Below are 24748 nucleotides of genomic sequence, written 5' to 3'. Positions count from 1 at the left end.
GCTGAGCAGTTTTCAGCACTAGACAGGTTGTATGAACTCTTAAGATGTCCTCTTCTTTCTCGTACATTAAATCTTCTATTCCTCAGCCTACACATTTTCTCAACTGACTGATTGAGTGGCTCCTCAGGAAGGCTTGGTGTCACTCACAGTAAGGTTTGCTTGATCTCTTTTTGAAACTCACACATCATTCTAGTAATGGAAAAGAATGACGAAGAACCATCACAGTCAGACTACACAAGGAGTATTCGGGCAAAGGCAGGCAGATTATTTTGATTAATGCATCAGTGACCCAAATTTTGTGATGTCAATCAGTGAACTCCCTGGTCTACAAGAAAGATATTTCTTTGTGACAACATGTACTGTACATTGGAATTGCTGTGAATGAGAATCGAGTGAATTTTCCCAGATACAACACCTTCATCATTTCTGTCCAGAACAACATGCATGTTCCTTCTGTAAAGTGTTTCCTGACTGGAATGTTTGTCAGTCAATCTCACAATATCTGCAGAAGTTGCTACTCCTACTAAAATTTGCAACAAATCCACCAATGTAATGAGAGCTGAGACTGTCACCTGACCGCTCTGGTACACAGTGTACTTTTGTGCATTTTTACATCAGCAGGGAAAACTAAATCTTGACCCAAATATTTAAAATCCTGCACAACAAAACTAATGGTATGTGGTCAATACTTGACCTACAGAAACGTAACGGGATTGCAACCATGACACCAACACCAAGAACCTCGTGTTTTTTCCTTCTTGATCCAAGATAATTGGCAACTTCACAGGCAACTTGATATAAGATTAAACTTCACGATTCTGAATCAGTATTAACACACTGTTTTCATAAATGTATCTGCCATCCCAGACATCACAGAGAATATATTTTGTTCTGATTTCAGCTTTTGTTTCCTTATATTGTCTTCTGAATAATAAAACAGTGCTTCTAAAGTTGGTTTAATAGGAATGTACTGAGCAAAGATTTCCTTGCGTGATTCATTTTTTCTAAGGTAGATGGATACACAATCCATAAAAAGACTTCCTCCACTGCTATGTGTTTAGTACATGGAAAGATCTTCAGCTTTCATAACATCAATAACCATCTTTCTATCATTTTCTGAAATTCCAAAGTAGTCCATTCTTCATTTAGTTTGTGTAACAAATGTGACTGGCTAATGTCACGTATGTCCAGCAGGAGGTGTCACTAGAGAGGTGAGTGTCAAATGCTTCGAAGCTTCGATACGATTTCCGACACAATTGTTGCAACCGTTTTGATGCTTCGTGAAACTTCACTCCGCCCATCACTAGCTCTGTGTACCTGGCCTGTACCACTACACTCACTGTCATCGGAGCGATTGACCCCTTTCATTCTGTCAAATAATGGTATGATCCTAATCTGTCTTTGCTTGTGATTGGCCGCATGGTGTGCCCATCAAAATAAAGTCCCGCCCCTGCCTGCATTGATTCTCTGTGGCTGAAGACTCCCCGACTAGTGATGGGCGGAGTGAAGCCTCATGAAGCATCAACACGTTTGAAGCAATTGTGTCGGAAATCGTATCGAAGCTTCGAAGCATTTGACACTCACCTCTCTAGGGACACCTCCTGGCCATTTGTATTAACAGCACATTTTAACAGTAAACTCTTAGAGCATTGTGGACGAATACCGAATCTCTATGAAGTTGTGATATACACCTTTGAAGTCAAAAATTATAATTGGCAATAATGTCAAGCATTGTAAATCGACATACGCTTAGCAAGTAATTATTCTGCAGTAATCGGATCAACGTTGACTAGATACGTTAGGCGCCAGCACGGATTACCGTCGTTTAGAAGTAAATGTATGCGTAACGGTGGCTTGAACAATTACGCCAGTCGGACAGCGCCAGGTCTCGTGTTCAATAACAAACCTGGTCAGCATCTGTCTGGGGATTGCAGATTGCCGTTGCCTGATGCGTTTGATTGATAGTTCCGATTATGCGGCAATGCTCCTTGAAAACCTGGTTGATGTTAGACTTCTAATCGGGAATTTAATCTGCATAATGTACATTCATATTCTAATTCCAATGTAAAACCAGCATATATCAGTATTTGAATTAAACTCTTCAACCAAACTAGACTACACCTCGTGGAAATGCGATTGGTCCATCACTAACTGTCACTAAATTTTGCAATAACTATACTGATACGAACTGGCGCTACACATCCACATCATCACGTGCATTGGAAATGAGACGCTGAGCTTTTGACGCACAAATGTTTCAAAACGGCACCTTGAAGCTTGTTTAAAAGTGCACGTGAGATGATGAAGGGGAGGTAAAGCCAAATGTCACTGAGATATGTCGTGTGTTACTTTTATCAGCACTGTCAATTACTTCACCCCATGTTAGCCTTGTTAATGACGACGCTGTAGACTCTTCATCGACTGATACAGACGCCGACATGAAGATCTACTAATGCACTGGAAACAAAGAGCAGGCAGCTATCCATATTTATAGTAATTTCAAAAAAAATCTGTCTTTGCCAGAAACATTTATTCTTGTTTACCGTAAGAGCAGCCCATACTAATCATTTATCTCGAAGCATGCGCAAATAAGACTTGATACACGTATATCACCTAACGTTCAAAGTACAAGACCTGCAGTTTACATATTGTAACATAATATAGCTAATACAACTAATGAAACTACGTTAGCTAGATCTACCATTTCATCATACACATGAAACAAGACACATATTTTCATTAGATACATCTTTATCACACTGCTGCCTCACAATAAGGAGACTCAGGTTCATTTCCCGGCTCCTCCCTGCGTGGTGTTTGCATGTTTTCCTCGTGTTTGCGTGGGTTTCCTTCGGGTGCTCCGGTTTCTTCCCACAGTCCAAAGACATGCAGGTTAGGTGCATTGGAGATCCTAACATGTCCCTACTGTGTGCTTGGTGTATGTGTGTGTCCTGCGGTGGGCTGGCATGCTGCCGGGGATTTGTTCCTGCCTTGCGCTCTGTGCTGGCTGGGATTGGCTCCAGCAGACCCCCGTGACCCTGTGTTTAGATATAGCAGGTTGGACAATGACTGACTGACTGACAGACATATTGAACATTAATGCAGTAATTATAGCAGTAATAATGAACCTGAGGAAGAAAAGGAATATTTATGAGAAGGGACAGAAACAGTGATATCGTAGCAAACAGTATAAAAACAACATATAACACAGTAAATAGAACATATAGAATATCAAACAAGATATTACACTTCACCAGCAACCACCCGGTATCTCATAAACGGAGCTGTGTTAAAACTCTATTCAGAAGAGTCCACACCCACTGTAATACGAAGGAAACAAAAATGAATGAATAACTTCAAACGGATACTCAAAAACATTCATTAATCGGAGCTTACACAGAAGACGCCAAAAAACTCAGCAAACAACTGAACTGAATCAGAACCCCCACCTCACCTGGCACTCACTCCCTTATCACCACAATGTGTCAGAAGGTACAGCGGGCATCCTGGCCAAGTCAGGTGTCAGAATAGTGCACAAACCCACGAACAATCTGCGCACGGTCCTCTTTAATGCTAAAAACAAGAGATCGATAGCAGAAACACGAAACGCAGTTTATAGTATTCCACGCAGTTCTTGCTCAGCAGTATACATAGGACAAACTTCAAAAAGAATCGCAACACGTATACAGGAACATCGCAACGCCGTCAGAAGAAAGGACTCACTTTCATTGATCTACACGCATACTAAATCAACAGGACATACATTTAACTGGGACAAGTCAAATTTAAGGCCAGTACTAAAAGAGGCAGAGAGCTGGCCGAATCTTGGCTATCAAATGAGAACGCCATCAACAGACACTTGGACGTAAATCCAGCATATGTAAACTTAAGGAGAACATGTTCATAATAAATAAACTGTATACCCAATACCGTTTGCGTTTGATTCTTGCAAGTCTAAGCATTATCCTCTGATGAAGACCCCTGGCAGGGGTTGAAAGCTCAGGAATAAAAACTACTTTATGATACATGATACATTTTTTCTCCCTTTGTGGATCTCCAGCTGCAAATATACAGTAATCCCTCACCTATTGCGGGGGTTACGTTCCAGAGCCCCCCCGCGATAGGTGAAAATCCGTGAAGTAGCGACCTATATTTATTTTATTATTTATACATATTTTAAGGCTTTATAAACCCTTCCCACACTCTTATAAACCCTTCTCACTCTCTTGTTAACCTTTCCCACACTCTTATAAACTCTTCCTATGCTCTTAAACACTTTCTACATTCTTAAACACCACAGACCAACACTGCACACTGCACGCAGCGATCAGACGTCGATGTGTCTGCAGTCGCTTTGTGAAGGGGGGCAGCTGAACTCACGCTGAGCAGAAATGGACTTTGTGCTGCTTCTGCCAAAATGCCTGCTTGTCGCTCTGCGCGTTCGGAAGGAGGAGTGTGTGTGTGTGAGAGCTGAACGCACCTTCGCTCAAACCGCCCCTCCCCGGAAGCGCAGTACGCTCCTGCCACTTCGCATTGTCAAGGGGGTGGGGAGCAGAATGAACACTAAGGAGAAGTGGACTTTGTGCTGGCTTTGTGCTGCTTGTCGCTCTGCGTGTCAATAATTTAAAAGCTTGTACATCACCAATTTTCCTGTCTCACTCTCTTGTCTTGCGTGAAGTTAAGATGTTTTATAATAGTGAGATGTTACTCATATCCTTAGCCCGACATCCACATATCATATGTGTTAACAAAGTGTGTTTTATAAGTTTACATGTGTTTAAAGCATGTGGGATGGGTATTTTTAAGGCTTAAACTATAAAAATGTTTATTTATATGGTCTTTCTATATCGCGGATTTTATATATATATGTTGATTTCTATATTCAGTGAATACACGCATAACACTGTTCACTATAGAAGTGAGGCAGTGCAACACAGAGACTGGAATATTTATGAGAACAGCCAGAGTATTATGGTGAAGGAAGTGTTTTGAACCATATTAGTACAGCTGTTCTTATGCATTCTAATAGTCAGCATTTTAATATGCAAAATTTGTCATTTTATATTTTGACACTAAGTAATCTACTGCACAATAATTTCAGTTGTGTTGATGATCCAGAAAGATTTGTTTCACCAATCACAACTCTGTTGAAACTTTGTAACCTGGTGGTGGAATATGCAGTGTAATGTAATTAATATAACTTCCTAACTCTCGGGTCGAAGCAGTAAGCTGACATGAGGAATGGAAATGTCCCGCCTCCATGCATTGCGGTTCGATACACTGAGCAGACATGCGTAGTACTGAGATTGCATCCTGATGGGGTGCTGAAGCCTCTGACATGCTGAGTACTGAGATCGTGACGCGACTCCGAAGCCTCTGCCATGCGCACTAGGTTAACTGAGGCTTCGAAGCCTCGAGCAGATTCGAAGCCTCAGACATGCGTAGTACTACTGAGATTGCGTCATGATGGGCTTCAAACGGGGATTTGAAGCCTCAGACATGCGTAGTACTGAGCTCATGACGTGGCTCCGAAGTCTCAGACATGCGCACTGGGTTAACTGAGGCTTCGAAGCCTCGGACATGCGCACTGGGGTAACTGAGGCTTCGAAGCGTCGAGCAGATTCGAAGCCTCAGACATGCGCACTGGGGTAACTGAGGCTTCGAAGAGTCGAGCAGATTTGAAGCCTCAGACATGCGCACTGGCAATACTATCCACTTGCAGAGCCACAGCACTATACGTCACCGCAGTTTCAGACCCGCAGTTGTAGACCCGGAAGTGACGTTTCAGGACTGACTTCGTAACATTACTTTCGGAAGGTTTCGGCCAGTCTCGGCAAGTAAGTCTTCTCCAAGTCAGAACTGACGTCACCGCAGTTTGAGGACGGAGAATCGGAAGATAACTTTTGGAAGGTTTCGGCATGTTTCGGCAAAGCCCGGAAAGTAATGTCGGGTCAAGGACCCGTTCAGAAATTAAAAGATAAAACTGAGAAGGAAAAACAGTACAACAAACTAAATAATACACATCCTTGTGAAGTTCGGAGGGTTTCTGCCATCACCTCGTGTCATACATCAAACTAAACAATACGGATCGTTTCTGTGAAATACACTATTAACATTTACGTTGTGTTCGGGTGTGTAGGAACCATTTAGCATATCGACAAAATTAAAATCGTTAAGATTTGTGTTACTTGAAAATAGTTTTTCGTTTACATTCATGAAACGAAATATACAATATAATTACAATGTTTGCACCACGTTAGATTTTAGTAAAACATTAATAATAAAAGTGATTACATTTTTTAAAATGTACTATGCATGCGTGCAATATTTTTCTAAACCAATTTAGAATAAACATTTTAGCCAATCTAATATTTTTAAACATGTGAAGAAAACGGCAATACATGTTATACAATACACTGAAATATGCTATATATTAATTGCCTTACATAGAACTGCTCTAGTTTTTGTCACTTATTATTATAAGCCACCAAAAAAATACTATTAATAACCCTCATTTATTTATATAGCACCCTTCCTATGCCAAAAATTCAGAAAGAAAATCAAGACCTATATAACATTGGCTACAAATCCATCCATCCATCCATCCATTTTCCAACCCGCTGAATCCGAACACAGGGTCACGGGGGTCTGCTGGAGCCAATCCCAGCCAATACAGGGCACAAGGCAGGGAATCAATCCTGGGCAGGGTGCCAACCCACCGCAGGACACACACAAACACACCCACACACCAAGCACACACTAGGGCCAATTTAGAATCGCCAATCCACCTAACCTGCATGTCTTTGGACTGTGGGAGGAAACCGGAGCGCCCGGAGGAAACCCACACAGACACGGGGAGAACATGCAAACTCCACGCAGGGAGGACCCGGGAAGCGAACCCAGGCCCCCAGATCTCCCAACTGTGAGGCAGCAGCGCTACCCACTGCGCCACCGTGCCGCCCTTGGCTACAAATATTTCCACTAAATAAAGATAAATACAGGATATACAAAACATTCAAATAGAATAAAAGACAATCATCCAGACTAAAATACAACATATAATACTACAACAAATTTTTGAACAAATAACATAATTTGTGATAATGCAAACCCCGAGTCCCTGGACAGATAGAGGGGGTAAACTGAAAGAAGGGGCAGAATGTCAGGTCTGTTTAATGTCTTCTTAATCAAATGAGTTAAAAACAAATGAATGGAGTCAGCTGATGTCATTAATTTTGGGAGGTCATTCCACAGTCAGGGCACTATATACAGGTGAAGACCCTGCTGTCACCCACAGAGTGCAGGTTAGTGGGGGGTTCAGAATCGGAGGACCTTAGTGGGCAGGTCAGTAACAGAATTTGATATTCAATCCTGTAAGACATAGGGAGCAGTGAAGGTGCAGCAGGATAATAATAATAATTCATTACATTTATATAGCGCTTTTCTCAGTATGGCTGGGATGTGCTCCCTGTCGGTGGTCCGTGTCAGGACTCTTGCAGTTGAGTTTTGAATCAGCTGGAGCTGTGATATACGATTAGAAGTGGCACCTGCCAGCAGTTACTTACAATAATCAATGCTGGATGTGATAACAGCAGGGACAAGATACTCACCATTAGAAAAGGACAGGAATGAGCAAACATAAGAAAGGTGACACAGGTGGAAGTTTAATATGGCTTACATGGGTGAAATAAGAAAAGGAGGAATCAAAGTGACACCGAGATTCTTTGCAGTAAAAGAACGTCTGATGAGATCATCACCCAGAATGGTTGAAGCGTTGCTTGTTTTCTTAAGTTGCACTTTAGTGCCACTTTGCAGGAGTTCAGTTTTGTTGCAATTTCATTTTAAAGAGTTTTGCTCTGTTCAGGTTTTAATTTTACTTTAATTTCACTAAGGCAAGTTGTGAGCTGAGAAAGCTGTGATGAAGTGTCACTTTTAACACCGAAATAGATCTAAGCATCATCTGCATTAAAACGATAACCCAGTCCAAAGCTACGAATAACTTGCTCAAGGTGAAGCACAGAGATACAGAAGAGCAGAGGATGTCATTTCATTAACAAAGGGAAGTCAGATGGAGGAACTGCTGTGAGAAATTAAGGCATGAGGGTTACCCTGGACATGACATAAGCTGCATGGCCACAACGCCATATGCAATAACTTTTACACAAACTGGGACAGGGGCTCCTCAGGATGAAGGTAACAATGCTTAGCACAATAAGGAAAAATAAGCCAGAGCTCCCATCTCAACTGCTGGCCACACAGAATAGGCCAGTGAAGACCTTCATGTTTGTCTAAACAAATGACACATCCTTGGTGCACAATGTGACCTGCACAGGGATAGGAGATTCCATGGCCAGAAATGATAATGGACTATAATGCTACAAAAAGAGGAGTGGAGAATTTAGACAAAACATTACACTGGATGCTGGCCACAGGCAATTTTTTCAACATATTGAACATCTCCTAAAAAATACTTTTGTCATCTGGACAACCTTGAACCGAGACTGGAACAGGGAGAAGGAGACAGAGCCATCTTGGAGGAGCAGGGTAAACCATTGGTGACACCTCACATGCTACTGGGACGACATGTGCCAAAGACCCCAGCATGTATAGCCATTGTGTTAATTCAACAGTCCAATCCACAGAGGAACCAATGACGGCACCTGTAGTGTGTATGCATAGTGAGTGTGTTTGTGTGTCTCACTGAGTGAACGGTACAGTTATTACAGTATTGTGTAGAAAATGAAAATATTAAGTTCTGCTTGATAAACACACAGAATGTGATCTGAGAGTAAAGAGTAAACAAGTTATTTACATATATTGTTAAAATAAAGTGACCATCTGATTTAAAAAAAAAAGTCCCTCAATAGTACATATGTAGAAAAAATTGAATCATAAATTGAGATTCAACACAATTATCTTTCATGCTTCTCAAAGAGAAATTAAAATACAATGTTTGTAAACTACTGTATTTGTGAAGGACTGAAGTGTGAGGCTATCTAAAACTATCATTGAGTGTACTTCAGTAATGTGTATAGTGACTTATAAAACCACAATATTACATTATTGCACAGCAGCATCTTCATAATGTCCAAGACCTCAAATTTTTCACTGCTGTACAAAATTATGTTCTGTCCTCCAAGGAAACCCTCAAAAAAAAAAACACTACATTATTATTTCCAAAAGGAGACATTTTTACTAATTTTCGTGTTTGTTCTGTGATGAAATATTTTTTAAAATTATTTTAAAAGAACCTTTAGATAGCACTAAGTGGGCTTTAAAAATACTAACATAAGTAAGAAGAACTAATATCAATATTTCAAAATGAGCAGCAGACCCAAAAAAAGACTTGCAGTTAAATTGTTTATTTTCAAAAACTATCCACCATCAAAGGAAAACAGAAAAATCAAAGTATTATAAACTGAAATCAACAGAGTATTAATGCACAATAAAATACAAGTAACAATCAATGTAGCAACAGACAATAATTATACTGATTCATTAAATATGCAGTTTACTTTAAGTTTCATTTTATCCCGACATTCCTGAGTGAAAAGTTCCATATCATCCCTAAACTGAAAAATAAATACAAAGGGTTCTTTTGCCAAAATTAAATCTTCAGTTTCGACTGCATCGATGATGTCCTGGAGAGCTCGGCTTTGGTCCTCCTCCATCTCCAGAAAATGGGGCTCAGACACGGCACCTCTGAACAACTGTCTATGTTGGCGCAACCATTTTACTGTTTTAGTGTGGAGGTCCTTTTTTATTAGTGGTTCCTTTAGATAAAAGACCACAAAGAGAATTAAACAAAACATGTTTTTCTACATGCCCATTTAAATAATATTAGATATTAACTGTATACCTCCTCACCTTTAGTGAACGCCTTTGTCCTGTACGAAATATTCACACATTAGCCACAGAGAAAGAGATAACTTCCAACAGCAAAATTTTCCAATAGAATAAAGCACCAGCACCTCCTGATCAAGGGTAAATCACACTGCCATGCAGAGGGAAAAAAACAAAGAACATTAAAACCAGTAACAGATATTAACAAATAATCAGAGACATAAGTGAAAGCTTACAGCTGTGAAGTCAAAGGGCGCATTCAAGACAAGGTGCAGAGCATACTGTGGAGCACACAGAAGAATTATTTCAAATTAATATTTAATCTATTTGCATACAGTACAGTGCACACTCTACTTACTGCAATTTATTTATAGTGGTTCTAAAGTATTCCCAACCTAAAAAATAAGTTTCTTTGATTTTCTCACCATCAACATGAATACTCCACAATCCACTGACCCAACCAACTGCTGTGGAAGATTCCGAAATTGAAATGGATTCATATCACCTACTGCAAGTTACAAAACAATGACCATTACTTGTAGTCCTCTCAATGACATCCCTATAAACTAACCTTGTTTTTAATTAGTATCCATGTGCCTGAAGATATTCGTTTTGTCTTGTTACTGTAACAAAAACAAATAAGTCTTTCACATACAAATGTAAAAATCCAATATGTGCTGATAATTAGGTAGAGTAAGAAAATCTTGATGTAAGCAGAATACAAGCACAACTTCTTAAAGTAGCCATGTGTTGTTTATCAGTATTAGTGTGACTGCATTTTGCATGTGAATAACTTAAATATTTACAATACACACTTGAATTAATTAAAAAAAATTTGCAATGCTTAGAAACTTAAAACGTAATTAATATCAACCTCATTGTTTTAAATATTACATGTACACATAAATTGGTGATCAAAATTAGAGAACATTTATGAACACTTATTTTTTTCAAATATTGTTAATCTTAACTATGCAAAATGATACAAGTGATCACCAGTACCTAATAATTCAATACGAAATTTGCAGAAAGAAAATAAAAAGAAAGCAAAACAGGGGTGATATATACTGTGCATATTTCCTGGCTCTTGTAAGCTCTTCAGCCACTGTGTTTTGAATTAAGTCTGTTATCAGCCACAAAGCCTTACGGTGATCCATGTAGAAGTAATAAAAGCACAGATAAGTTATTTAGCATCATGGAATGCTAATATAATCTAAGTTTTGCAATATTTCTTAAGTAAAATGAAGGCTACTCTAGATACATATTTAGTATGTGTATCAAATGAAAGATCATAATTTTCACTGTAGATATACCCAAGTTTAGAATTAGTGTATCTTGAGTGATAGAGGCAGCTTTCGAACCAATGACTAGCACTTCTGTTTTGTTAGATTTCAACAAATGAAAATTTCAAGGAATCTACTTTCTACTAGGTAAACCTGTATTTTAGAACACTGAGATGGTTCATGTAGTTGATCAGATGAATATCATGGTCTATAGTATCAAATGTGGCACTTACTGTAGATGCTATACTATGGGCCTAAAAATGCAACCATGGTCAGTGGATTGCAAATCATTGAATACTTTGACTAATGCAGTACCTGGGTAAAAATGTTACAAGAGATTACTTTTATTTGCAAAAATATAGAGAACCGCTTACCTACACCTCTCTCTAAATTTTAGAAATACAAGAAAGATTAGAAAATTGGTCTATAATTTGATAGATCACAGTTAAAAAGATTTTTTTTTACCTTAAGAAGAGGTTATTAGCCAGTATAAATAATGTAGATACATATCCAAGATTTAAAAACTAATTTATAATACTTAAATGTGGCTTACCAGAGAGAAAGTAAAAGATCTTTCACAAATGTAGTAAAAAAATGAAGGAAGACTTAGACTTGTTAACTAACGGACCAAATTCTGAACATTCAATTTGGGCAAAGGGTTTTAATTTCACAGCTTTCTTAAAAACAACATCATTTGACACTACTTCACTGGCTAAATAAGAAAACATAATTTATTATAAAGTGGTGTAGAATTTTGAAGCTTATCCCTAGATTACTTTCTCATTTAAAGACTTAATGTTCACTTCTTAATCGAACAGGAATATATTTATTGTTTCATTTTCATTTAAAAAAGTCGCGCCCACCCCCCAAAAAAGAAAAGAATTAAAAGTTAAATAAACACTACGTTAACATTCGTTAGGAAATGAATGGATGGATGGCTGGATGAATACAATTTATAAAATATATAACACACAATAAAACGGAACTTAAAAGATCTTAATTTAAGTTAAATATCGTCTTAAAATACTGGGAATTTTCCGTTCATCAAGAACATAGACTGAACTTTGGGCAAAATGCATTTTTATCGTATTTTGCTGACAATGCAACATTAAGTGTCGATTTCCCCAATTTTTATGAGGCAAACCACCGTAACCAGTGTTGCAGTCATTAACAATTAACTCGCCTGCCAAAGATTACATACATGTAAACGTAACGTTAACTTTTTAAACTGTTTTGAAAAAACGTTTTGCAAAATGTACAGTTTTATAATTATAGTTAAGAATATCAGGAATAATAATAACAACAATACCGTGCTGTTTTCTGTCATATTTTGTTTGTGCTCGAAAATGCTGCGCTCGTGCTAAAAACCAAGACTTGTGTTCGATAAATGGAGGTGTTGTTTTCGGCTTGCCTAGAAATGGTAACGTCACTTCCGGGTCTAAAACTGCGTGTCTGAAACTGCGGTGACGTATGGTGCTGTGGCTCTGCAAGTGGATGCTTCTCCGCTCTGGGGTAACTGAGGCTTCGAAGCGTCGAGTAGATTTGAAGCCTCAGACATGCGTAGTACTGAGATTGGAGCATGATAGGGCTTCGAAGTCTGGAGCAGACATGGTCACTGGTTACTGAATCTTTGTGAAGCCTCAGCACACTCAAAGGCATTGACCTCTATATTTTGAGAGTCTATCTGACACTTAACTCTCTAGTTATATTTTGTAATTCGTATTGACATTACACACTTCACTTAATATAGTTAAACGACAATTCAGGTAGTTGCTGAGAAGTAATTATTGTTCTTGTGGATTGCTGTGATTTCCTTTGTCTGATACATAGTGTCAAAGATATATTGTCATATATCAACTTTATATATATATAAAGATTAGGTAAATCGTGCAACCTTTTTATGGAACACTTAATTTTGTTCAAAACCGTACGTCATATAGTATACATCTATAAATATAATTTTTTTGTCTTCGTTAGGAGAATACAACAATGATACTCTCGTGTCAATTAAACCAATTTAACGTGTATATGTCAAGCAACATATTTCCACATCCGCCGCAGTAAGAACAGTAGTAGTAGTTCAGTTGTGCGAAGCTCGTTAATTATCCTGATTAGGTGGCTCAATGGTATTGTAACTGTCTCTCAGTAACAACACCAGCGGTTCGCGTCGTTGATCCTCCACTTGTGAAAGGTTTTTTTCAGTTCCTCCATTTAACAATATTTTCAGCTTGGACGGATAGCGAGCGAATCGAGCTGTCGAGGGAAGATTGGGCCGCCATAGACGGGCAGGGGGCACACGTCCCTAATTATATTGTGTATGTAAAGAGTTTCACTGTAAAACGTAATAAGCTTCATATTTGTGTGTTTGGAGACCCTGGTGTCGTACTGAATTTGTATTGTAGAAAAACAAACTACTGTGCAGCATGCCTAAATGTGTCTTTTCGTTTCTGATCGCAATACGGCACTATCAATTTGAGACAATTCGCTATAAACAGTTTCAGCCAATCAGCGCCTTCTAAACATGCAGAATGACAGTGTGACCCTTTATTGTAGCGGCGCAGCATCTTCGTACAGTCAGTCATTGTCCTGTTAGACTATTTACTGTTAAGTGCTGCTTGAGGTAGCGTTTATAGTACAACAGGTAGCCTACGTAGTTCTTAAATTGATATTGAAATGCACACACAAGTCTCCTAAATTATTTATTGAAATGCCTACATTTACAGTGTCCATTTTAGGAAGTCGTAGTTTTTACTTGTTCCCGTTATTAGGGATTACAGTTTCTCAGTGTCACATATTATTCGTTACTACTCGCGAGTCCCGCATCATTGAGATTCTGATTTATATTCGGTATAAGCAAACTTTTTAAAAGGAGCGTTAATTGAACTGACTATAGCAGACTTGTCATCTTCTTAAAATGACTTTATTGATTTGATGTTGACAATCATAAGGTCAAAAACCAAGGAGGCGATGAGTTTGCACGGACTGTGCTGTTTCTTTATTTTCGTGACATCGCGTCAGTAGAGAGTGCGTGATGTTAACAATGCATTGTGTCCTAAATGACAGCGCACACGCTTTTTTATATTTCCTAAAGGCCAATGTGTCTCAGTTTGCTCATTAATATATTTTGACAGTGTATTTTAGTGAGAATGATTATAAACATATTACCCACGTTCATTTCCCATGTAGATATGTAACATTTGGTGAGAATAAATAAAAAGTAACAACACATATAATAGTTATGTTGCATTGTTTATGATTAACAAAATTCATAGTTTATCTGAAATGTTCTACTTATACAGTCGATTTATTCCACTTCTGAAGGTGTACATTGTCGGTATTCTCCATTGCAATTGCCCCAGAGTGTAACGTGTGCCAGTGCAACTGAAGGGTGGCAGACGAGCTCACGTAATGGTGACAAGGCACATCCTCACCCTGATGCCGAGGCTCTTGTCATGAATATTCCCATCTTGTGCTTTTTCTCGTTCCTGCCAGTTTACTATTATTATTGGACACGTATGTAGAGGGAATGTGTGTCTTATTTTATGTCTATGAAAGGAAGGACAGTAAAGCCTTGAATGAAACTGAGTGTTGATGCTTTGGGTGACACGACAGGTAAGGAGCAGGGAACGTTAAATGTGACAGTGACTGCGGGGGATTGTGGGACTGGAAGATGGTTTAAGAATACAGAAACGAGAAAAGCTTAGTCTTTCAATATTTTTATTTATATCAATGATTTACTCCGTTGTGCTGCAGTTCGGAAGATTACTTATTTACCCCCCGGCGCAGCCTTTGATAAGATGCATTCAGAAGGAAAGGATGTTACTGACAAAGTCAGGTGCTTTTTTGAAAGTTTGGCTCCAGATGTGCTTATCCAGCTGCTCCTTCTTGTCAGTACTTGAGTGATCTTTATGTTCACCTCTGGATGAATTCGCAAAGTTTCTTTACAACGTTTTTGTCTCATTAACGCAGAACTCCCGAAACTTTCCTAAAATTGCAGAAGACAGTTGTGATTAGTTATGCAGCACACGCTTTTACTCACATTGCTTTTTGGAAATCAATAATACAAATCAGCTACAGATCTGGGAATCACTGAATAGTAAAAACGTTTAATGAGAGTGTCTTGCGCATATACTGGTGTAATGACCACGTCGGCTTTAGTGAAGCGTTTCTTAGCCTCTCTGATATGACCGACATGGCGTAGAGTAGATTCTGGATTGTTATAATACGTGCTACCTTACGCAAAATATGCTCATTAATTTGTTACAGATTCTAGGTGGACACGATTCCACACCAAGGAAAAAGGTGCCCCATGTAAATCGTTCATAATGTCTCCAAAATATATTTGTTAACTTTCAGACAAGTACTACTTAACTGTTTTATACAAAATCCTTATTTCAACATATGCGAGCCTAAATTAGGATTTGATCTCGGGTTAGCGAACCTTATCGCTGTAGCAAGAACAACTGTTTTTACACTTTGAGCCAAAGCGCTTTAACAGAGTAGTAAGTGACCAAATCGACTGCTGACTACGCAGATATCAATGACGTCATTACGCAAGCGTGACTCAAAATCACGTGACGGGCGCATTTGAAGCAAGCCTCGAAGCGGCGCTTCGATCTCCAGTGCTTCGAAAGCTCGACACAGTGTCGAAACCTGAGTATCGAGCGGCCCATCACTATCCCCGACGGGAAGTTGGGTCTTCTCTCATTCACTACAAAGAATCGCCTCTTACTACCATAAACAGTTGTAATAAACGAGTTTGTTTTAACAGATAGCTTCTTCTTCGATTTCCATTTCTTCTTCGCGACCCCCTTGTAGATATCTCGCGCCCCACAGGTTGAGCCACACTGCTGTAAGGCAAAAATAAGTGGCAACTGTGCCGGTAAGCGGCAGCGCGCAGCTTCACTGATGAGGGCCAAACTGCGGACAGCCTCGACACGGAGCTTCATGCTTGAAAGAAGGAAAACAGACAAGCGTTTAACAACTGATTAAATAAGCTAATATGTTCTGCTGTAACTTTATTATCATTAGGACATACAAAGAATCATTGTCATATAAACCTAAATGCTAATCTCACATATATCTGTGTCTCATATAAAAGCCTGCAAACGCACACAGCGGTGCTGTTCATTCTTGGCGCTCCGCTGCTCACCCGTCTGTCAGGGCTAAGCTGCTGCTCACTTCACGGACATCGATGTGCAGTGAGAGGCCCGTAACCTTCAATAATCAGCCCTTAACCCCTATATACAGTAGCTCAGACAAGGTAGATATCAGAATGCGTTTTATTGTAACGTTAATGCCCAGAGTATTACTGAGCCCTCATAAATGTAAATGCCATTAAGTGCTTCTATGTTTGATGTGCCAGCCTAAGAGCCTGCCCAGTACTCACACAGCCAAAGGCCCGGCCTGCAGTTTGTTTGTCTTCTGTCAGTGAGCGGCTCAGCACCGGCGTTCACAAAACAACATCTGCCTGTGAAAAGGCTGGCAGGCCAGGGCCCTTCTGCTGAAATCAATGGTGTCCTTTTAAAGTTACCTCAGGCCTACACTGTTCATCGCTAATAGCACTAAAACTGATAATAAAGCATATTGATCCTGTGGACGAAGGTTTGAGGCAGACAGCAGATGAACAGTAAAAAGCAACTTCTTTATTCTTGGTGTGCAGAGAGACTATTACAGAGCTTGTCAGTTTGTCACTAACAGTATCACGTCACAGCACGCTCTTCCTCTTTTTACAGCAGGCTTTTATAAGTTGGCTGTTATGCCAACACCCTGAGTAACAGACACATGACTTAGATAAAATCATCACTTCTAGCTTAAAGTTTACGCAGGCATTTCTGATTATTATTGAGCGATAAGACTTCTCCCTTGAAGCGTGCATTTTAAAGATTACTTTTTTGCATATAAAGTTCACCTGAAATACAATATTACTGATAATCTTTTGTTGTTAGGCCTACTTCCCTTTATTTTTGAGATATGCTGTTCTTGTTTTATCCATTTTCTACACCTAGGCTTTAATGCTTAATAACCCTTAATTTTCCCACATCACTTTCCTTAACAATCTTAATGCATTCATATGGTTAACACAAAGAACTCTTACACTTAAATTTTCTTAGCAGTCAGCTGGTTTGCATAACATATTTTCCATCCACCCAAATGCACATACAGGTAGATATCTAAGTACAAAAATATCTGTTGCACTGAGGTGTACTCACGAGATCTTCTTCCCCTCCCTTTGACTACTGTAGGTCAAAAGGCCCTCAGCCCAAGATTCTTTGTTCAACTATTATTTAATATATTGATTCAAATTTTTATTATTCCACATTTCCCCCCTTTTTAAACAAAGAATAGTTCAAACAAAACAATCTTGATCGAGAGGGGACTGAGAAGAGGATTGGGGCTGGGAGAGAAGATGCATGCGTTCTGTGTGGAGGAAATAAGCTTTAGTTACTGAGGCAGTGAAAAACTTCTGGATAAAATAACGGATTAACAGAATAAGACAACAGCCAATCAAAAGAATAATAGTTAAAGCAACTAAAAGGGAAACAAAAATGGATTTAAACCATTGGCCCCAAGAGCCGAAGGTGGATATAAACCATTCATTAAGTGGGGTATCAATGCCTGAGTTTTCAGCCAATTCTAGGGAGACAGCAGTCAGACCAGCGAGGGCACGGGTGATGGAGCCATCAGGGGCAGTATTATTTGGAAAGTACGTACAGCAAACATCACTGAACATGGCACAAACACCACTTTTCTCGGCTAGAAGCATACCTAGCACTAGGCGATTTTGCCAGGTCATAAGGGAGGTTTTATCTAATTGCTCATGTATTCCTTCAACAGCTTCTTTAGTAAAATTCAGAAAACGCTGTTGATTGTAATATAAATAACTAGCAAAATACCCGCACTTTGCAGCGGTGAAGTACTGCTTTAAAATTTTAAATAATAAACTGAGGGAAAATGTACCAATAATTATTTGTTAAGGATCTCTTTGTATACCACGTTGTCAGTTCGCCCCTCCAGTTGTAATATGACCAAGCTGTGCGCTGAGCTTACTCTTGAACATGCAACGTATAGTTGGCCATGTGAAAAGCTATCCATCCATCCATCCATTTTCTAACCCGCTGAATCCGAACACAGGGTCACGGGGGTCTGCTGGAGCCAATCCCAGCCAACACAGGGCACAAGGCAGGAACCAATCCCGGGCAGGGTGCCAACCCACCGCAGGACACACACAAACACACCCACACACCAAGCACACACTAGGGCCAATTCAGAATCGCCAATCCACCTAACCGGCATGTCTGTGGACTGTGGGAGGAAACCCACGCAGACACGGGGAGAACATGCAAACTCCATGCAGGTAGGACCCGGGAAGCGAACCCAGGTCCCCAGGTCTCCCAACTGCAAGGCAGTAGCGCTACCCACTGCGCCACCGTGCCGCCCTTGTGAAAAGCTATCTTGCCTCAAATCAATGCCAACCTTTTGTAGGGTCTGTCCCTGAGACTAATTAATTGTCACTGTGAAGCAGAGCCTTACTGGAAATTGGAGGAGTTTGAATTGAAATGGGAGATCAGAGGGTATAACGGGGATGCGAGGAATAAAAACTCTCTCCGCTGAGCCACCGCCAGTAAAAATAGTTGCCTCAATTAGGTTCTTTTGCAGGCATGTGACCTGAAGTCTCGTGCCATTACAAAGTTTGTACATTACAAAGGCTGTAAGTTTCTCAGTAACATTATTGGTGCCCCAACCTTCAAAATTAGATTATGCTCAGGAGTACCAGGAGGATTCAGAGTGTGGACCGAGCTGCAGGCTATGGACATATATATGTACATAAGTATGATTCAGTTAGCGTTGGGAACCCACATACCAAATTTCTTGAAGATGGGCCCATTAAGTAACAAAGACCGTTGGAAAGTTCAATATGGCGGCCGACAGTGGTGTCATACCACCGAAATAAGTACGTACATCGTTTCGGTTAGCGCTGGGGAAGCCTCCTACCAAATTTCATGAAGATAGGGCCATAAATAAGAAAGTTTAACATGGTGGACGTTGTCGACCATTATGACCGTTACATGTAGAATTTCAAAATGCAACCTGCTTAACTTTTGTAAGTAAGCTGTAAGGAATGAGCCTGACAAATTTCAGCCTTCTACCTACATGGGAAGGTGGAGAGTTAGTGATGAGTGAGTCAGTGAGGGCTTTGGCTTTTATTAGTATAGATGTATATGTATATATGTGTGTGTGTGTGTGTGTGTGTGTGTGTGTGTGTGTGTGTGTATGTATGTATGTATATATATATATATATATATATATATATATATATATATATATATGTATGTATATATGTATATATATATGTTTCCGTTCCCAATTTCCAGATTTCTCCAACCCCATTATTGACAGTTTGCATTATTTGATCGTAAATGCCTTTTTGCTGAATTGTTAGCTTAGGAATATTTGATTGCACATTCGACAAAAGATCACCCGTGTTGTAATTTTGTTCACGACGCAATTCTACATCAAACGAAGCAGCAGCAGATCGATTCGCTGATGGCATTCCCAATTGATTGAGAACTTTGTTCGCAATTTCTAAGCACAAATCTTCAATCATTATCACTGCTTAGTTGTAGATTTCTGCTGTGAAATCCATGTTTATATTTGAATTTTACTTGCGTATTCGACGGAAAATATCTTCAGCCATGTGCGATTTATATTTCTCCCATAACTGTGTTGGAGATGAAGGAGAGCAGGCGGTCAATATGATTGCAAACAATGCACAAATTTGATTTGGATGTGACGTGTTGCACGCGTCATTAATGTATACATCCCAGTGTCGGTCGTTCTCCAATATATTCAGAGCTTGACATGTACTTCGGAAAGTGGCATGTGTAACGCCGTTGACAATTCTCAATTGCTGGACAGACGTTGGACCGGGCACATTTACCAACAGCATGTGAACAAAGAAGCATTCATCTTGATTGGGATGCACGGTGTACAGTCTGCCTATCGTAGTTTCTTTGAATATGTCAGGTTGTCCGTTGACTCGCTCTCCTCGTTTGCGTTGTTCAAATGATTTTCTACTCGCATTCCATGTGTAATACGTAGGCACTTCCGAATACAGCAGTGTTTTCGCAAATGCGTCATTTTGACATAACGTAAAGAAAGCAGTTAACGTTGTAGCCGGTGGATTCAGGGCTATTTGTTGCACATTTGCAGCTGTGAAATAAATGCGTTGTCCATTTTCTAAATGTACTGCTAAGTGAACAACATCTGGACTTCGTTCATGTATGGGAAATGAAAGAATTCGCCATACAGCTTCATTGCTGCTTATGTATCTTCCAGCCTAATACTGTGCGATTTCATCGATATGTATGACCGCATTCCTGTCACTTCTTTCTGGTTACCCGTCACAAACTGCCATGTCGCTGCCTTTATTCACGTACTTACAAATGTATTTGATCGAAACGATGAAATAGAATCGTAAAATTTTCAATATGGCGTGTGTTGCTTTTTCGTCCAACAGATGGCGCTGTGTTTTCAAAAAAGCATGTTTTTACCTGTCACAGGTGTGACATCTATATAATATGTATATAAAAACACGCGCGTATTCGAATGCAACGTTGTGTCAAAATTTCAAAGCAATCACTGAAGAACTTTCGGAGATTTAAGGTTTTGAACAAACGAACATTTACATTTTTATTTATATAGATGTATATATTTATGTATATATATGGTTTTGGCAGCCAAGCGCTTTTTTTCCAACCTAGAAGACGTCTCTTGAGATCCGTTTAATCGCCTCGTTGATTGCATGTCCTCCCAGGTAGTTTCAATCCCCATTTCCTGCACCAAGTCATCTCCCCTTTTATGAGTGACTGTGTTAGTCGCCGTACTTTGTACAGGTCTTTGAACGCACTGAATACTTGTAACTGGTGTCGCCCATCGGCTACTTTCGACAGGGAATGGAAGCAATTGTCAAGTAACAAAAATTATTTGTAAGTGATTTCGCATTGAAGAAATAGTAAAAACTTGATCACTTGGGTCAATACATAAAGAAATACACACAGCAAATGCAATTGAGAATACACCAGAATCTGTATGATTTAATTGTTGCTGTGCGTCTTCATAAACTATGGGAGGTTTGTAAGGAAACAAAGCACGAAGGAAACGAAGCTGCTCTTCGGTGAGGTTGAATTTTTTATCAGCGTTTAAACTGTCATAGACATGAATTACAGCACCATCATAATAGGTACACACCCAGTGAGCCACTCGTTCAGTCGCTGCAGAAGGTAATATTGGAATATGTTTTGCATTTTGTGGAATGGGCATTATAGGTATGTCAGGAGTCCACATTAGCAAAACCTCTTGAGGTTGGAAAATTGTATGCGCAGCTAAAATTTCGTTGAATTTGCTCATGTGATCTGTTGATAAATAATCATTATTTACCAACTCATTCATTGCAAAATCTGACAGTGGTAAGATCACTCCTTCCATAACACTAAACACAAACACTAAGTAGACACTAACACTAAAAAACGTCAACACCGCCGAGAAGAACACTAAATGAGATAAAGTAAAAGTCTACTAAACTTCTTTATTATAACTGCTTTATTATAGCAGGTGAGCGGACGCTGGCGCATGCTTGTTGTTGCCGCTCCTCCCTGTTAACAACACTTTTCGCAAAATTCGCCTTAATTCTGCACTTTCTTACGCTTGTTTTGTTTCGTTTATTGTACGTATAGTTCGTGGATACAGCCGACTCAAATTGCATGGATTTGGCTTAATATTTACAGATTTTATGGACTCCACTTTACTGGGAACAGCTGAGTCTGTGGATCACGGGACGAGACCTACGAATATTTCTTTGTACCTGGCGATCTAACATCTCGTGATGATCTGTCTCCGTGATTATATTCGCTATGCTGATCTGCTCCCGTTTCATTTTACAGTACCCTACGACGGGAACTGATCTGATGTTCATACTAACCTGGTTTATGGCTTATGGCTCTGGGGCGATCACGCCTGAAATTACCAAGCGTTACTGTTTATAGCTGTGTATTGGAACATCCAAATCCTGCTTCCTCCTCCTGCTGCTGGCTATCGCCACTCACCTACGCTACCACACCCGCCTGTCCTACCGGCTCCGTTGGGCTGTGCTGCTTCTTCACTGCTATCAGCTAAGTATCACTCACTATTTTAGCGCTTTGAGTACTGAGAAAAGCGCTATATAAATGTAATGAATTATTATTATTTATTATTAAACACTAAAGTACAAAAATGAAGTAGAAAGTAACACTAAACTGCAACACCGCTGGTAACACCGGCACACCGCATCTACTAAACACTAAGAGACACTAAAGGAAAAAATACTATTCAGTAAGTACCGCATCTACTAAACAGTAAATCAGTAAAAGAGAAAGGAGTAACCACGTCAGCTGCGGAGCTCAGCTCGGAGTGAAATGAAGTGAATGAAATGAGATGAACGGGAGGGGAGATGATCACGTGACTCCAACACCTGCCTTAACTCTCTGTCCCTCCACAAACATAGTCTCTCGGATCCCAACTCTCCTTTCGCACACCGCATCTACTAAACACTAAGAAACACTAAGTAGAAACACTAAAGGAAAAAATACTATTCAGTAAGCACCGCGTCTACTAAACAGTAAAGGAGAAAGGACTAAACACTATGGAAAAAGAACGGCATGACCGCGTCAGCTGCGGAGCTCAGCTCGGAGCGAAATGAAGTGAATGGGAGGGGAGATGATCACGTGACTCCAACACCCGCCTTAACTCTCCGTCCCTCCACAAACACACAAACACAGCCACACGGATCCCAACTCTTCTTTTTAGATATAGATTTATCCAATCCACATTTTAATTGATGGTGATTAAGGGAAAAAAAGATTCAAAACCAGCAGCTACTTGATCTCTTGCTTTAAATTTGTTAGGGACACCTCTAGGCACGCCTACTGAGTCAATATACACACCTGGACCATGTATTGAGAAATTTGCAGCTGATACTAAGTATCTACGAACAGGATGTGGATGGGGAAAGGATGGAGGCTGTTGGCCATGAAGGGGGAGGAGGCGGAAAGGCAATTCTATTCACTAGTCAAAAAACTGAAGTCAGATTCATAATAGGTGAAGGTCACACAGACATATTTTTCAGACCACCTCCACAGCGAGCAATGGCACAAAAGTCAACTTGAAATGAAGCAGTCTCTTCTACTTGGAAAATAAGTGTGGTAAGGTCCTTATGTTGTTGTTGTCACAAAGTCAGATGGATGGAAAAGATTAGGACTAACAGAGCTATGAGTGCCATTTTTTGCAATGCGACATGTGAATCCAGGCAGGGAGTCTTTCTACTTTAACAGCATGAGGGGTTGACAGCAGCACTTGAAACGATCCTCTCCAGTGGGTGGGTGCCAGTGCTTCCTTCAGGTGTCTCTGACCAGTATACAGGTTCCCAGGGGAATCTGTGACTCCGTTGGTGGAGGACTGGTTCGCCAAGCCTGGTTAACCTGCTTGTGGACTTCCTTCAGGAACGCTAGAAGACCTTCAAGACTGGAGAGAAGATCATTGTCCACAGTATGTAGGGTAACATTTCCAATAACCATGCCAACAGGCATGGGACATCCAGTTAGTATTTCAAACGGCAGAAGTCCCAACTGCCGGTGTGTCCTCCCTCTCAATCCCATTAAGGCCAGGTTAAATTTGTCTGTTCACAGATTTTTGCCAATTTAGATTTTAGGGTGCCATTGCACCTCTCTTCAATACCTCCACTTTGGGGATGGTACTTGCAGTAATGATGTACATTTATCTGGAGCCAAGTAGTCAATTCGTTTATTACAGAGTTCACAAAATGAGTACAATTATCAGTCTGCAATTTCTGTGGTATTCCCCATCTTGGAATGATTTCTTTTATCAAGGCTTTTGCCACAGTTTTGGCGTCTGCATGTTTGGAAGGGAAAGCTTCCACCCATCGGGAGAACACATCGACAATTACCAAGCAGTAACGGTAGCCCTTAGATGTTGTTAATTCAATGAAGTCCATTTGAAGATGTTAGGTGTGACAACGGGACTTACCTGGGTACCTTTACCTACGTTAAATTTTTGACATAGTGCACAGTATTTGCAGAATTGCTCTGCATACGTGGAGAAACCTACGGCTTCCCAATGTCACTCGACATCTTGAGTCATTGCATCCTTTCCAGCTTGGTCCAGGCCATGTGCGATTTTTGCCATACCTGGGAAAGAAGCCTTTGGGAGGAAAGGTTTGTTATTTTGCTTTTGGGTCCAATGACTCCATCAGAGAGGGATCCTTCTTTGGACCATTTTCTCTTTTCTCTGTCCGTGGCTGCGCTCTGTAAAGAGATAATTTGATTATCAGGGTCTTTGTCATCTTTCTGTTGAAATAAAGAGATTGGTGTGTTATTATAAGCAGCCTGTTTAGCAAAGTGATCAGCCAGGTCGTTTCCTTTGCTAACTGGATCCTGCTGCCCAGTGTGTGCTTGACGTTTCAATATTGCTAGCTTAGATGGTTTGGTTATGGCTTCAAGGAGGGATTCTACTAATTTCTGATGTTGGATGGGCTTGCCAGTACTGGTCTTGAATCCCCTTAACTTCCA

General features: G+C 40.0%; 1 protein-coding gene and 1 long non-coding RNA gene across 2 annotated transcripts in view; one reads left to right on the top strand and one right to left on the bottom strand.

The window, feature by feature from the left end:
- Window positions 1-24748, top strand: part of LOC114652518 (tripartite motif-containing protein 16-like) — an 89596-nt gene that overhangs the window by 45863 nt on the left and 18985 nt on the right. The window lies entirely within an intron of this gene.
- LOC127527871 (uncharacterized) lies at window positions 9887-12623 on the bottom strand. The gene is made up of 3 exons (XR_007935038.1): window positions 12436-12623; window positions 10415-10466; window positions 9887-9994 (listed from the first exon to the last, which is right to left on the bottom strand). It is a non-coding gene; the product is annotated as an uncharacterized LOC127527871 (long non-coding RNA).

The sequence above is a fragment of the Erpetoichthys calabaricus genome, chromosome 5 (assembly GCF_900747795.2).
Source record: "Erpetoichthys calabaricus chromosome 5, fErpCal1.3, whole genome shotgun sequence".
Lineage (NCBI taxonomy): Eukaryota > Metazoa > Chordata > Cladistia > Polypteriformes > Polypteridae > Erpetoichthys > Erpetoichthys calabaricus.
Note: the sequence above shows the minus strand (reverse complement) of the source record. Positions and strands in the feature narration are given on the sequence as shown.